General features: G+C 36.9%; 1 protein-coding gene across 7 annotated transcripts in view; it reads right to left on the reverse strand.

Annotated features, from left to right (window-relative positions):
* Erbin (erbb2 interacting protein) overlaps positions 1 to 13,836 on the reverse strand; it is a 98,950-nt gene that overhangs the window by 51,047 nt on the left and 34,067 nt on the right. The gene's annotated exons all lie outside the window — the stretch shown is intronic.

Consider the following 13,836-nt stretch of genomic DNA (forward strand, 5'->3'; position numbering starts at 1 on the left):
AAGGTGTATTACAAAGGCCAAAATAATAATAAAGCCATTTGGAGATTCAGAAACTAATTACCAATTAAGGAAAAAGTTGGGGAAACTGACACAATCAATGCAAATCAAGCCACTTCCACAACAATCTGTCTCCCTTTTAACTTTCTTTCATTTGCCTCTTTATAACTGCTAACTACTTTAATTGGTTTTCCTTCCTTAGCACATCTGGAAATTAGTACTTTTTCTATGAACTAGTTAATGATAAAGATACAAAATGCAGAAAATTTAACATTCTATCTTTTTCACCTCAGGTTAAAACAAAAAACAAACAAACAAACAAACAAAAAAAAAAAAACCCAGCTTTTAAAATGGTGGGCTCCAGATCGGGCTGGTCCCTAGCATACATAAAGGAACAAAGGTGCAAACAGACCTGGAGTAAAAGAGGTGGAAATATGGATGAAATATGCCCTAAAATGTGCCTGTGCCTGTCTACCCCTACAACATTTTCTCCTATCTTCCCAATTTGTCACTCCCCTCCTTTTTCAACATTCTTACTTCACATAACCCAGTGGTACACGGTGACTTCTGCACACTGTCATGTGCATGTTTCAAGAAACCTAATAAACATTTTGGTTTCTGCATGTTCTTCAGACCAAGTAAAGTAAAGGATTTCTTTTTAATTCCCAAACTGCTATAGACTTGTATATTTGAAACAGATCTTTAAATTATGATGATATCAAATTTTGATAAAAGATTCTAAGCACATAATCATTTCCTTTAACTTATCACACCAAATAATTTGTAAACTGGCAGCAGACCACACAGGCTGACCGATCCATCCATCCATCCATCCATCCATCCATCCATCCATCCATCCATCCATCCACTATCTATTGGTTTTCCAAGATAGGGTTTCTGTGTAGGCTTGGCTGTTCTGGACTCACTTTGTAGACCACGCTGCCCTACACAGAGATCCGTCTGCCTCTGCCTTTGCCTCCCAGAGTGCCAGGATTACAGGTGTGCACCACGTGCCTGACTTCTCAAGACCAATTTTAAGTACTAACTAGTATCACTCTACTCTAAAAGATCACTAATTAGTAACTTTCAAATAGTATTCCCCAAGTGAATTTTACATAGTTTCCATCACTAACACAATATGGTTGATTGTCACTATAAGATTGTCACTATAGTGTTATTTAAGCTTTTATCAATTTTATCACAAGAAGACTCTATGTTTAAAAAAAAAAACCTGTAACATTGAGTGTTGAGTTCCTCAAAAAATGAATGATGCAAAATCTACAACTAACAAATTATTTCAATCAAAACTCACCAATGAACTAGGTGTGGCAGAATGTGTGCTTAACATATGCAAGGTCCTGGGTCTAATCCCCAGCATCATTGAAGACAAAAAAAAACAAAAACAAAAACAAAAACAAAAACAAAAACAAAAAAAACACCAACAGATGCCAACGTTAGTAGATTAAAAAGTATAATAATAATAATGTCACAAAGATTCCTCCTACAAGATGCTTCTGTAAGAACAAGGAGTAACTGAATCTCGTGAGTACCACCTAAATGAACTGCTTTAGGGCAGTGATTCTCAACCTTCTTGATGCTATGACCTTTTAGTACAGTTCCTCATATTGTGATGACCTCCAACCACAAATTACTTCGCTGCTACTTCCCAATGGTAATAACATAAATATCTGATATGCAACCCACAGAACCACTGCTTTAGAGTTATTAGCAGTTACCAGTTAGTCTCATCATATGGCAACTGAGAAAAAAATGCAAACACATACAACTTGAATTTAATGATAGAAAGTATCAAATAAACTCATATTAAGAGAAGTGTAAAAGAAATGGCCAGTATGGTAAAACTTAATTATTGAAAAGGAAAGGAACTAGGTAGAGAAATCTGTCTTAAGAGACCTGACTAAATGTAGCACAGATAAGTAACAGATCCCAGTATAGATGTTGAGAACATGCACTGCTGTGAAGAGCACATAGCCACTATGAAAAATAATCTGGTGGCTCCTCAAAATGTTACATATATGGGCTGGAGAGATGGCTCAGTAGTTAAAAGCACTGGCTACTCTTCCAGAGGTCCTGAGTTCAATTCCCAGTGACAACATGATGGCTCGCAATCATTTGTACTGGTATCTGTCCCTCTTCTGTCCTTCTGTCATGCAAACATACATGCAAATAGAATAGTAATGTACATAAAATATACACAGAAATACATCTTTTTAAAATGTTATATATAAAATTACAAATGGCCTAGCAATTCTATAGCTATGTAAGAGCATGTAAAGCATATGTTCAAATAAAATATTGTACATGAATGCTCATATTATTTAGAATAACTTACATGTCCATCATTAATAAATGATGTATTACCATAATGCACAGAATGCAGTATGGTCACACTATGAAATATCAATATTTGGTACAACATAAGTGAGTCCTGAAAATACTATGCTAAGGTAAGGAAGCCAGGAACAAAAGGCATACAGTGTATGATTTTATTTATTTGAAAAATCTACAATAAGCAACTTTGTTATCCGCAGAAACAAAGCAGATATGAAGTTGCTTGGTGATTTGTGTAGCTACTCCCTCCAAACTGAAACTTTCAACCGCAACTAACCAACCTTGGGAAGAGACACACAGCCTCTCTTCAAGATTATGTGAATAATCCCTGGGGAAGAGGAGACTCTGGTGGAGCTTCCTTACAAGCTGGGCAGGAAGCCAGGTAAAGAACCTTTCATGAGCGGTCACCAGCGTTTCAGTGATGCAGCTGCCCAAGCAACCGCAATAAACTCACTGCCTCGGAGCTCTAGGTCTTGGAATAATGTCTTTGGTCTGTCCTTGGTGCTCTATCTGAGGTGGAAAAACAGTTTGCCCACATCACCACAGAAAATACAACAGAGCCTAGGAGATACTACACAGGGGTACAGGAATTCTCTAAGACGATAAAAAACATTCTGTGTAAATACTAGTAATGGTGAAATAAAATTGGAAATATGCTAAATTCTACAAAAATGTACAATGTAAGAGGTCTTTTGGTTTCCAAAAGTGTATCTACAATTCCTACCATTTTCTGAACTTCACTTAATACTTTTTAAATACTAGGTTTTGTTCAAGTACCTCAAATTTCAACACATCTTTATTTTATTATTCAGCAAATATGAGCCAAATACAAAGTGGAAGATATGTTAAGAGACTACAAATACTAGGACTTTTTCAAAAGTTAAAATGTTCCAAGTGGTCTGGGGAGATGGCGCTGTCAGTCAAGTGTTTGCAGTAAAAAATAAGGCTGGGCATGGAACCACACGTCTGTAACCCCAGCTCTGGGGAGGAAGAGACAGGAAGAAGCCAAGGCTTGCTAACTAGTTATTCTAGCCAAATCTGTCAGTTCCAGGCTCAGCTAAAGAACTTGTCTCAAACAAGTGGACAGCAAACTGAGAATGGTATCTGACTTCAACCAATGGCCTCCACCCAGCACACATGTACAAAGACAGACAGACATTCTCATATTCTCTCTCTCTCTCTCTCTCTCTCTCTCTCTCTCTCACTCACACACACACACACACACACACACACACACACACACACAGCTTTCTACTTCACATGTGTAGTAAAGAAAATGCGTTTACCCTATTTCCCTAGGTAGTAAAGTTCATTCTCACTATCTCAGTCTGTTTTCCTACTCTTAAGGTAGTAAGATACAACCAGGCCTCATTCTTTGGATGGCCCCCACCCCATGCTTATAACTTGGTGAATGCACCTAATCTTAGTAATTACATATCATCTATATGGTGACAATTCTCAGATGTATGCCTCTAGAACTATTTTTATGACTTAACTTTATACTCTTAAAAATAACTGGATGAAAAGCTGGTATCTCAAACAAGCAAATAAAAAGCCTGAGTTCCTGAGATAGCCTAGAAAATAGGAGAAAATCCTTGGCAGCTATACTTCAGACAAGTGGTTCATATCTACAATATATAAATAATTGCAAAAATTAAACATACACATGTATACACAAACCCTGCAATCCATAAGTAGGCCAATGAGCGGAACCAACAATTCTAAAAGGAAATACGAACGCCCATCAAAGAAATACATATTACAATGATTTTGAGATCTACCTCACCCTAGTCAAAACGACTACTGTTAAGAAAATAAATGTGAGTGAGGGTATGGAATAATGTTTAATCACTGATATAGTCACTATAGTAAACAGTGTAGAGGCTTTTCAAAACACTGGAAACAAAACCAGCATTCATCTTGGCTACATATTCTAGGGCATATACCCACAGGGATCTTTATCCTCCTCAGAGGCACTTGCACTTCCATATTTATCACCGATATTTTAACAATAGTAAGGAAACGGGATCAGCCCAAATGCCCATCAGCCAATGGATGAATGAATGGTAACGTGGGACATATAGTCAAAGGTATTTTACACGCACGCACGCACAATGAAGTTATGGAATCTGTAGGAAATGAGAAGAACTACAAAGTATTAAGTGTCGTAACCCAATTCAGGAGGACAAATACCATCGGTTCTCTCTCATAGTCAAATACCAGCTTTCTTTTAAGTGTTCCTTTTGCTTTCTTTGTATGGGTGTTTCTTTCCCCTACATGTATACCACAAACATGCCTAGTGTCTAGAGAACAGAGGAGAGCATCAGATTCCCTGGGACTGAGGTTAAAGGTGATTGTGAGCACTGGTCCAGGATGAGCCATCTCTGCAGCCCAAAATGCACAGTACAGACTGGCCTCTAACTCATGGTCTTCCTGCTTCCTCCTCTACAGCATATTCTACCAGTGTGAGCTACTACCACCTGCCAAATACCAGCTTCTAATTGTTAAACCTGTGTTTCTAAGCAGAAACAAATGGGAATAGGGCAAGAAACTAAAAAGCACCAGATACCATTACAGATGACTGTCCCTAGGAAGGGGAAGGCACCCCAACATGAGATAGTAATGTGGAAGGAGTACTGTGGAAAATAGAATACAGATAGGAAAAAAGAGAAGCAAGGGGATGAAAGGGTATCTTAGAGATGGGAGGAGCAACCAAAACAAAACGATTTATAAAATTGATATAAGGAAACCTGTTATTTAGTAAACTAATTGAAAACCATCCCTGAGTTGTCCCTTGGAATTGCAGCGCCTACCAATTCCTTCACCTCAGATGACAGCAATCTTGTCTTTCCAGCTGCATGATAAAATTAATTAGACCATCTGTACCTCTTCTCACACTTAGATGCAATCCATCATGAAACACTGATCTCCATGGCCTGACCACATCTGTCTCTATCACTATCTCTAAGAGCTAAAACTGTATTTGAATTGGTTGCTTTTCCACCTGTGTCCTCACAGACTCTTCGTATACATAGCTAAACTTAAATATCAATGTGCATACAAATGCCTACAAGGCACATTATCTACTCCAAATCACAACCTCTTTCTTTGCTAACATAATCTCAAATTGCTTATTATTGCTTTCACTACCCTGCCCCTGTCTTCATCACGCATGCTGTGCATACTAGAACCTTATAAAAATTAATTCTATTCTTTCTTTCTGGTGCACTTACTTCACATACCTATATGGCAAACATCCTTACTGTCTCAAAGCACATTTCCAAAGAGGCTTACCATCACAGTACAAATGTTATCTAGTCTGAGGGAGATTAGAAAGATGGGGAAAATTAAGGGGACAAAGGAGAGAAGCCCCAAACTCCTCAAAGTGCCAAACATCCCTTTCACGATTACTCTATTTAGACAGTAACTTTTATTTTCCTGTAGTCTGTTGTTCCTAGAAACAAGATTTTAACCAGCTGAGAGTCAAATATTCCAACACAAGAAAATTTGCTATAATGTCTACTTACATAGTCAATATTTCTTTTACAGAGATATTTCAAGTAAGAATACTAAAATATCAATGAACCATTCTTATGGCCTAAACATATATAACCAAGTATGATCTTTGTCTTTTCACAGGCATAAACCTAATAAAAAATTAAAATCGCACAAGAAACCCCATTTATAGTAAAAGGTGTGTCCTTTTCTGTGTGTTTTGTTTATTTGTTAAGGAATGGTCTCACTCTGTAATTTAAGCTGTCCTGGACTCACTGTGAAGCCCAGACTGACTTAGAAACCATGCAATTCTCATGTCTCAGCTTTCCAAATGCTGAGATTACAGGCATGAGTAACCATACTCTGCTTAAAGAGCTATCTTAACCCCCCTGTACAACCTTTCTGTGCTGTAATTTTGCCTGATCAGATAGTCTATCCAAGGCACTTCAGGAACCATCCTGGTATCTCATATACCAAAAAGGAGGGGAGCCTGGGAAGATGGTTCATTTGTCACATAAGCATGAGGATTTATTTGAGTTCAGATTCCCAAAACCCACATTAAAAGTTGCATGCACACCTCTAACTCTATGCGGAGGAGCAGATCAGAAGACCCTAGGGTGTGCTCACCTGACCGTCCGTCCAAATCAATAACCTCCAGGTTTCGTTAGAGAAAGTATCTCAGAAAATAAGAAAGACAGGGCCAAGTGTGGTCACACACACCTTTACTTCCAGAACTCAGGAGGCAGAGGCAGGCAGACTAAAGAGTTCTAGGCTAGCCTGGTCTACATAATGAGTTCCAGGGCAGCCAAGGCTATACAAAGAGACCTTGTATCAATAAAACAAAATTAAAAGACAATGATTGAAGATATCTGACACTGATCTTAGGCCTCCAAATATGCATATATACAATTGCACAATAAAATAAGAGGGAGAAAAAGGTCCCTCTGCAACCTTTTAAAGTAATACTTCAGAAAGCCACTGAGATTACATACACACAGTGTGTGTGTGTGTTTGTGTGTAGCAGCTGCTAATACTATCCTGAATGCTTCTCTTTCTTATTAATCAGTATGCTTAATCTATGTTTAAAGTCAACCCCTCTGTTCCCCTCCCCTCCTTTTTCTCCTGAGACAGGGTTTCTCTGTGAAGCCCTGGCTGCTTTGGAACTCCTAGAGATCCTCCTGCCTCTGCCTCCCAAGTGCTCAGATTAAAGGCATGCACCATCACCACCCAACTAAAAAATCTCTTCTTAATAAACTCTAACTTTGCTCTTCATACTAGGTAGTTAGAAATAAAATTCCTTTGTGAGATACAATGAAGAACCACGGCTTCACATGTATGGAGGTCTTGTACAGAATTCCCAAGTTGCTATAGGGATGGCCCACTGCCAATGACATACGGATTCAGTTCATTTCATTCTTATAAATGAAAAAATAATTGGAATTTTGTCACAACCCACTTAATTCTCTGATAGTTTCACCAGCAACAGATGGTTGGTCCTAGTAACACTAGCCTGGCGCTCAGAAGGAGAAATCAACACTCTGCTCAATTACTTCAGAGGACATGAGTATCAGAATAGGCCACTCTGTAACCATGACATAGCAAGGCAGAAAAAAAAAAATCTGTAATCAATTTGAAACAAAGACAAAGCACTACTGTTGTTGAAATCAAGAAGTACCAAGCATCCCTTACTCCAGTTAAGACATGATCACTGTATCTTAACCAAGGACAGCTTTACCGTTGTTGTAGTCCACCCTGCAATGAGGAGAAAGTTTAAGGTAGACACTCGGAGCATTACTCCTGACAGCATTTCAATGGGGAAACTCTCTTTTTCTTAAAGCCTTCCTAATATTACCAAATAAACTGTAATCTAAAGCCCAAATCCTGTAAGTCTTAATATACTATGCAATTCAACTACATTCTCGTGTATAAGGTTTGTTCACTGAAAGCCCAAATTCTTCAATTATGTAAGCACCTCTTTCTAGTTTAAATGTGTTCTGTTCAAACTGACAATCCTCATGTTTACAGAGCAAGCATTTACCCAACTAAGCCATCTCAGCCACATTCCCAAGTACTTTAATCATAAACCATACTATCTAGCCAACTGAAAACATGGGAAGAATGATGTAAAAGACCAACAATTATGATAATAAATGTTTTAAGATTTATGTATACAGTACTCTGCCTGCATGTATGCCAGCAGGCCAGAAGAGGGCATCAGATCTCATTATAGATGGCTATGAGCCACCACCATGTGGTTGCTGAGAATTGAACTCAGGACCTCTGGAAGAACAGACAGTGTCTTAACCTCTGAGCCATCTTAGCTTTTTAAAATAAATAAATATAACTTGCTGAAGCTATTAATAATAAAGCACCCACAATGTTTCCTGAATCCTTCCAAAGAGGGAGTAAGAAGTAAACCACAAAAACAAACAAAACACCTCAAAAAGGTACTTGGTATGCTAAGATATACTCAAATGATATAAATGTTTCAAACTTCTGACCAACTCCTCTTGGTACTCAAAGATAAGCAGGCTACCAAGATGAGACTTGATAGCCTATGACCATATAGTGGGGGAGGAAGTTCTCCCTCGGTCATAGACCTAGGGGAGGGGAATAGGGTGAAAGCGGCAGAGAGGGAGGAATGGGAGGATACAAGTGATAAGATAGCAATTGAGTTGTAATCTGAATAAATTAATAAAATAAAATAATAAATGTTTCAAACTTCTTATTCAAGATTTAGTGTGGTTTTTTTTTTTTTTTTCTTCTCCAAATATAAAACACATCTATATCTATCATGGTACTGAAGTAAATCCTAAATAAAAATTTACTAGTTCTAAGATATAATAAAGACCACAGTCACTTAATATAATGGTGCTGGTGCTTGTTTATCAACTTTACACAAACTAGAGTTATTTGGGAAAGGGACGCTCAGAGCTGAGAAAGTGCCTCCACTAAACTGGCCTATCTGTGGGGCATTTCCTTCCCCCTTTGCTTCTGGTCATGGTGTTTATCACAGCAAACTAGGACACATACTAACCTTCATTTACATCAATTATCATGTAATCAAAAGTCCAACTAACAAAATTGAAATTTCTCATAACTAGCCACCCGTGTATGTTATACTGTCTCTTTAATAAAGTAGACTTGTAAAGATACACATGTTAGGGTTAAATATTACAAACTTATAAAAATCACCTTAGCTCCCTGTATGTAAAATCCATTAATTTCATCATTTATAATGATGAGCATAAAGAATTAGAATGACTACAACTTACTAAGCAAGGTAACAGCTCTGACATCAGTTTCATTTCTTTTTCAACTTTATTCACCAACAATAAACAATAGCTTCATTCAAGCATCAGTTAAAGATGAAAACGAGATGGTTAGGAATGATGCCAGACACTTGTAGCCCTAACCTCAAGAGGAAGAGGTAGGGCTGCCACATGCTTGAAGTTATCCTGGTCTAAATGGTCAGATTCAGGCCAGTTGGAGCTATACTAAAGACCCTGTCTCAAAATAAATATACAAATAAATATATTTTTTAAATGAAGTAAAAAGAAGAAAATATAAAGAATGAGTAAAATACATGGAAATAAGAGTAATCAAATTGAAAAGGAATAACAGGTCAATTTAATTTTTTAGTTAACATAACTTACAAGAGTTTATTGTTAGTATTAGTGTCAATTTTCAAAGAAGAATACTATTTAAACACTTATCTTAATATTTTAATTACTTGAAATGTTTCTCTAAATCCTCAAAATTACTCATGAGCTCAAAGAACCACTAAATCAAGTGTTTTACAACCAACTTAGTTGATTAGGGGACAAGATCATCTTAGATTAAGTTATAGAAGGTAAGCTATTAGAGTTGAGATAGGATAGATACTGAATTTCATTCAGAAGTTTAGACACAACAAGACAGGAAAGACACTTACTTCAAATGGGACGAATGCCAATTCACTATGAACGTAACATGTATAGAACTCATTATTCTCATGATTGTCACATGGTTCTCCCTGCTGTATGTAGTTTGTTTTATACATGTGTAATAAAATAAAGGTTAAAATAAAAATCAAGACAAAACCAACAAAAAAAAAAACCCTCTGCTACAACTGAAGACAGATTCAACAGGCTACTAGGCTGCCATGACTGCACCACCGTATCAGCCTTTCTGCTCTATCAAAGTCTAGGACACTAAGGAATGATGCTTCAGTGCTGAGTACAAGCCATTTGACTGGGTGCTCAGGACCTGACCCAAAGGCCCCGTACATGCCAAGGAAGCACTCTATAACTGAGCTACATTTCCAGAACACTTCCTAACACTTTTTAAGATCTCTCTGTTAAAAGACCAAAAGTTGCAAACCTTTTTGATGGAAGTGTAGATTTTATGAATTCTAAAAATCAAGTAAATTCCAAAATTCCAATGCTTTGGTTTGAATTATCTACCAACATATATAAAGATGTGATAGGAACAAATGAAGTTCATTTACTCTGGAATTTATCAAGTAACACTTGGCTTTATAAGAAAAACCAGGGAAAAAAAAAAAAAAAAAAAAAAAAAAAAAAAAAAAAAAAAAAAAACCAAAAACCAAAAAATTTCCCCACTTCATTCTTTAAAATTTTCACATAGCAGACACTTATTTAACGTAAATCAAACTCTGGGAAAACATCACAAACCAAAAAACAATTGTCCAGGTCTGTTCAAAATTAGTATCATGAAGTCTAGGCCAACTGTTCAAGATTTTAGAAGACTAACGAGACACAACTACTAAGTACTAAGAGCTTTAAGCAGAAAGGACAGAAAGAAAGAAAAGGGCTAAACAAGTGAAAACGGGCACCATGCACAGTATGATGTCAAATTTTTGAGTGATACTGATTTTACAGTTATATTATTAGGAGATGCATATTCCAGCATTTGAGAGTAAATTCATGGTGTCTACAACTTAAATTTATAGATTCAGAGAAATAAATTTTATATAAGGAACAAATATAAACATTTTTTTCTGGATAGATTTAAATATATATATACACAATAAATAAAGGGCAGCTAACAACTGGTGAATCCATGAGTATCTCTTCAAGTCTTATGGATTTTTAAATTTCCCTTATAGGTTATTTTATGTATATGAGTTTTCTGCCTGCATTTAAGTATGTGTCCCATGTGTGTGCCTGGTGCCCAAGAAGACAGGAGCATCAGATCCCTATGGATGGTTGTGAACAACCAGATGGATGCTAGAGACTGTACTCAGGTCCCTTCTAAGAGCAGTGACTATTCTTAACTGTTGCACCATCACTCCAGCCCTGAGTATGAAATTTTTAATGCAAAGGAAAAATTCTCCCAAGATATCCTTAAGAATGAATCCAATCCAACAAAAACTATAAAGTATGTAAAACACGTTTTCTAAAAAGAGGGAACACTAAAGTTTGGTCCATAGAGTTAAATGATTTTATAGCAAAGAGTAAATAGTCCTTCATTCTGGGTGTGAGTATGGCTGTGTATTGCCCTTTGTTCTGTCTTGCTTTGTTTTGTTTAGACAAAGTCTCCCTCTGGGACCTGGAGCTTGCCTCTAGGTTTGCTAGTCAGTGATCAGCAGCAATCCACCTGTCTGGACCTCTCCCGTGTTGGAACTACAGGCTCACACCACAGTACCAGGTGCTGGGGACAGAACACAGCTGCATGTTTGTGCAGCAACACAGATATTATCTTTACAGCCTATGATGGACTGGATGAGAATGACCCCCACAGGCACATCATATGTTTGAATGATTGGCCCAGTTTAGAGGAAGAACTGCAAGGTGAAGGTTTTTGGGAGGAGATGTGTCACTAGGGGTGGGCTTTATGATTTTAAAAGTCCACTGAATGCCCAGTTTTGTTCTCTCTGCCTACATACCTCCATATTCCTCAACATGATCAGCATGGTCCAACTCTCTAAAAGTGTAAGCAAACGCCCAATTAAATACTTTCTTTGGTAAGCTGCCTTATTATGGTGTCTCCTCACTACGAAAACAGTAACTAAGACCCAGCTATAACTTCCTTGCTATACAGCAGAACACTAACCACTAGAAATCTCACCTAAACCTAAGGTGAATGACTGCATCAAAGACTTAAAATGGATTTATTATTTAAGACAATGCAATAATGTAAAAGTGTCAAGGTAATCATTTTTGCTATAACTTGCAACCTAAATGCCTTATAGGGACTATTCATATGGACTACATATGGAATGCTTTATATAGCTTGTATTTCATAAATAAATGCATATTCATATTTTTACTTTAAAGGTTTTTTTGGGGGTATAGCTAAATAGTAACTTGCAAAAGTTAACTGTTATTTGTTAATACAAGTGAACATGACTATTCTAATTCATCCTAGAATGAAGCACAGTAAGCTTATGAGAATCAATACAAAGAACGTCTACATCTCCATGCTCATATCAAAACAAAGAGTAAGTGACCTTGGCACTAGGGCAATGGGATATGATTACTATGGACTGTCTGAGGATGTGTTGTACTAATTTGGTAGGATTTGTTTCCAAATGTTGAAAAGAAGTATTTTGAAACTATTTCTTATTTAGTGTTTCCTGAAAGTCTTATTTCAGGTTAGGACATTAAAACGTTATTCTCATGTGATTCACTCTTTTTTGTAATTATAAAATATATACTTCATTTAAAAATTTTCAAAAGCTCATTTTTTCTTTTCCCCCTCTTTCTGAATGTTTTAAAATTTTTAAATTTCTATGCTAAGTATAGAAAGCTTAACAAAATTCTTTATTTGTTAATAATTTATTATTTAGGAACCTATATATGCCTCATTAGTAGGATGTAGAAGCAAAATCTTTCAAATGCAAAAACAATTTGACAGCTTTTTATAACTTCAAAATAATGTCACACAAAATAAGAATAAAAGCAGGGTTTTTGTTTGTTTTTGAGAGATGGTTTAGAGGTTAAGGGCACTGACTGCTCTTTCAGAGGTCCTGAGTTCATTTCCCAGCAACCACAGGATGGCTCACAACTATCTTTAATGTGATCTGATGCTCTCTTCTTCTAGCCTGCAGGTGTACATGCAGGCAGAGTACCTCAAAACCAGTAATGGTCTTTTTTAAAAAGTCCTTTTTCAACATAATAAAGACCCAATATAAAGTCACAACTAACAGCATACTCAACAATGAAAAGTTTAAAGCTTTCCTCCTACGATAAGGAACAAAGACAAAGATCTCCACTGTCACTATGTCTATTCAGCACAGTATAGTCATGCATGATAAAACGTTCCGGACAATGATCACCCACACAAGCAACAGTTATCTAATACAGTGAATTGAAAAAAATCCCTACTGCCAAATGCTGCAGTAGGCTCCAGTGTCTAAGTGCAATATTTTACTCATGTATATGTGATGATACTGGTGTAAACATACTTGTGCTGGCAGTCAGAGAAAACTCAAGCCTGACAGTTACAAACGGCATATAATGCCAGATCAGTGTTACCCGTTTCTATATTTACTATGTTATATACCATATTTTCAGACCATACGACGCACTTTCCCCCCAAAAGTGGCGGGGGGAAGAATTAAGGTATGCTTTATGGTCCGATTGCTGTTTTTACTGTTTTTCTTGTTTTACTGCTCTAAAAACTGGGTGTATCTTATAGTCTATAATAATTTTAAAGAATACTTGATATGATTTGGGCCTTAAATATTTCCAAAAGCCTATATACTAAAGGTTTTATGGCAGTCTCTAAGATAGGTGGTAGGGCTTGGGAGTGAGGGCACAACTGAAGGAAATATTCTAGCAGCAGTCCTCCGTTCTGTTCACTTGCTGGCTATCTGGGATGATCAGATTCCCAATCATGTTCCTGTTATGATACACTGTGCCACACCAGCTGAAAGCAATAAGGCAAGAAAGCATGTACTTCTCAAACTGTAGAACTGAGCCAATATAAATTTTCACTACTTATGGCATTATTTTCTCAGGTATCTTGTCACAGCAGTGAAAAACT

The sequence above is a fragment of the Acomys russatus genome, chromosome 30 (genome assembly GCF_903995435.1).
Source record: "Acomys russatus chromosome 30, mAcoRus1.1, whole genome shotgun sequence".
NCBI classification, from domain to species: Eukaryota; Metazoa; Chordata; class Mammalia; order Rodentia; family Muridae; genus Acomys; species Acomys russatus.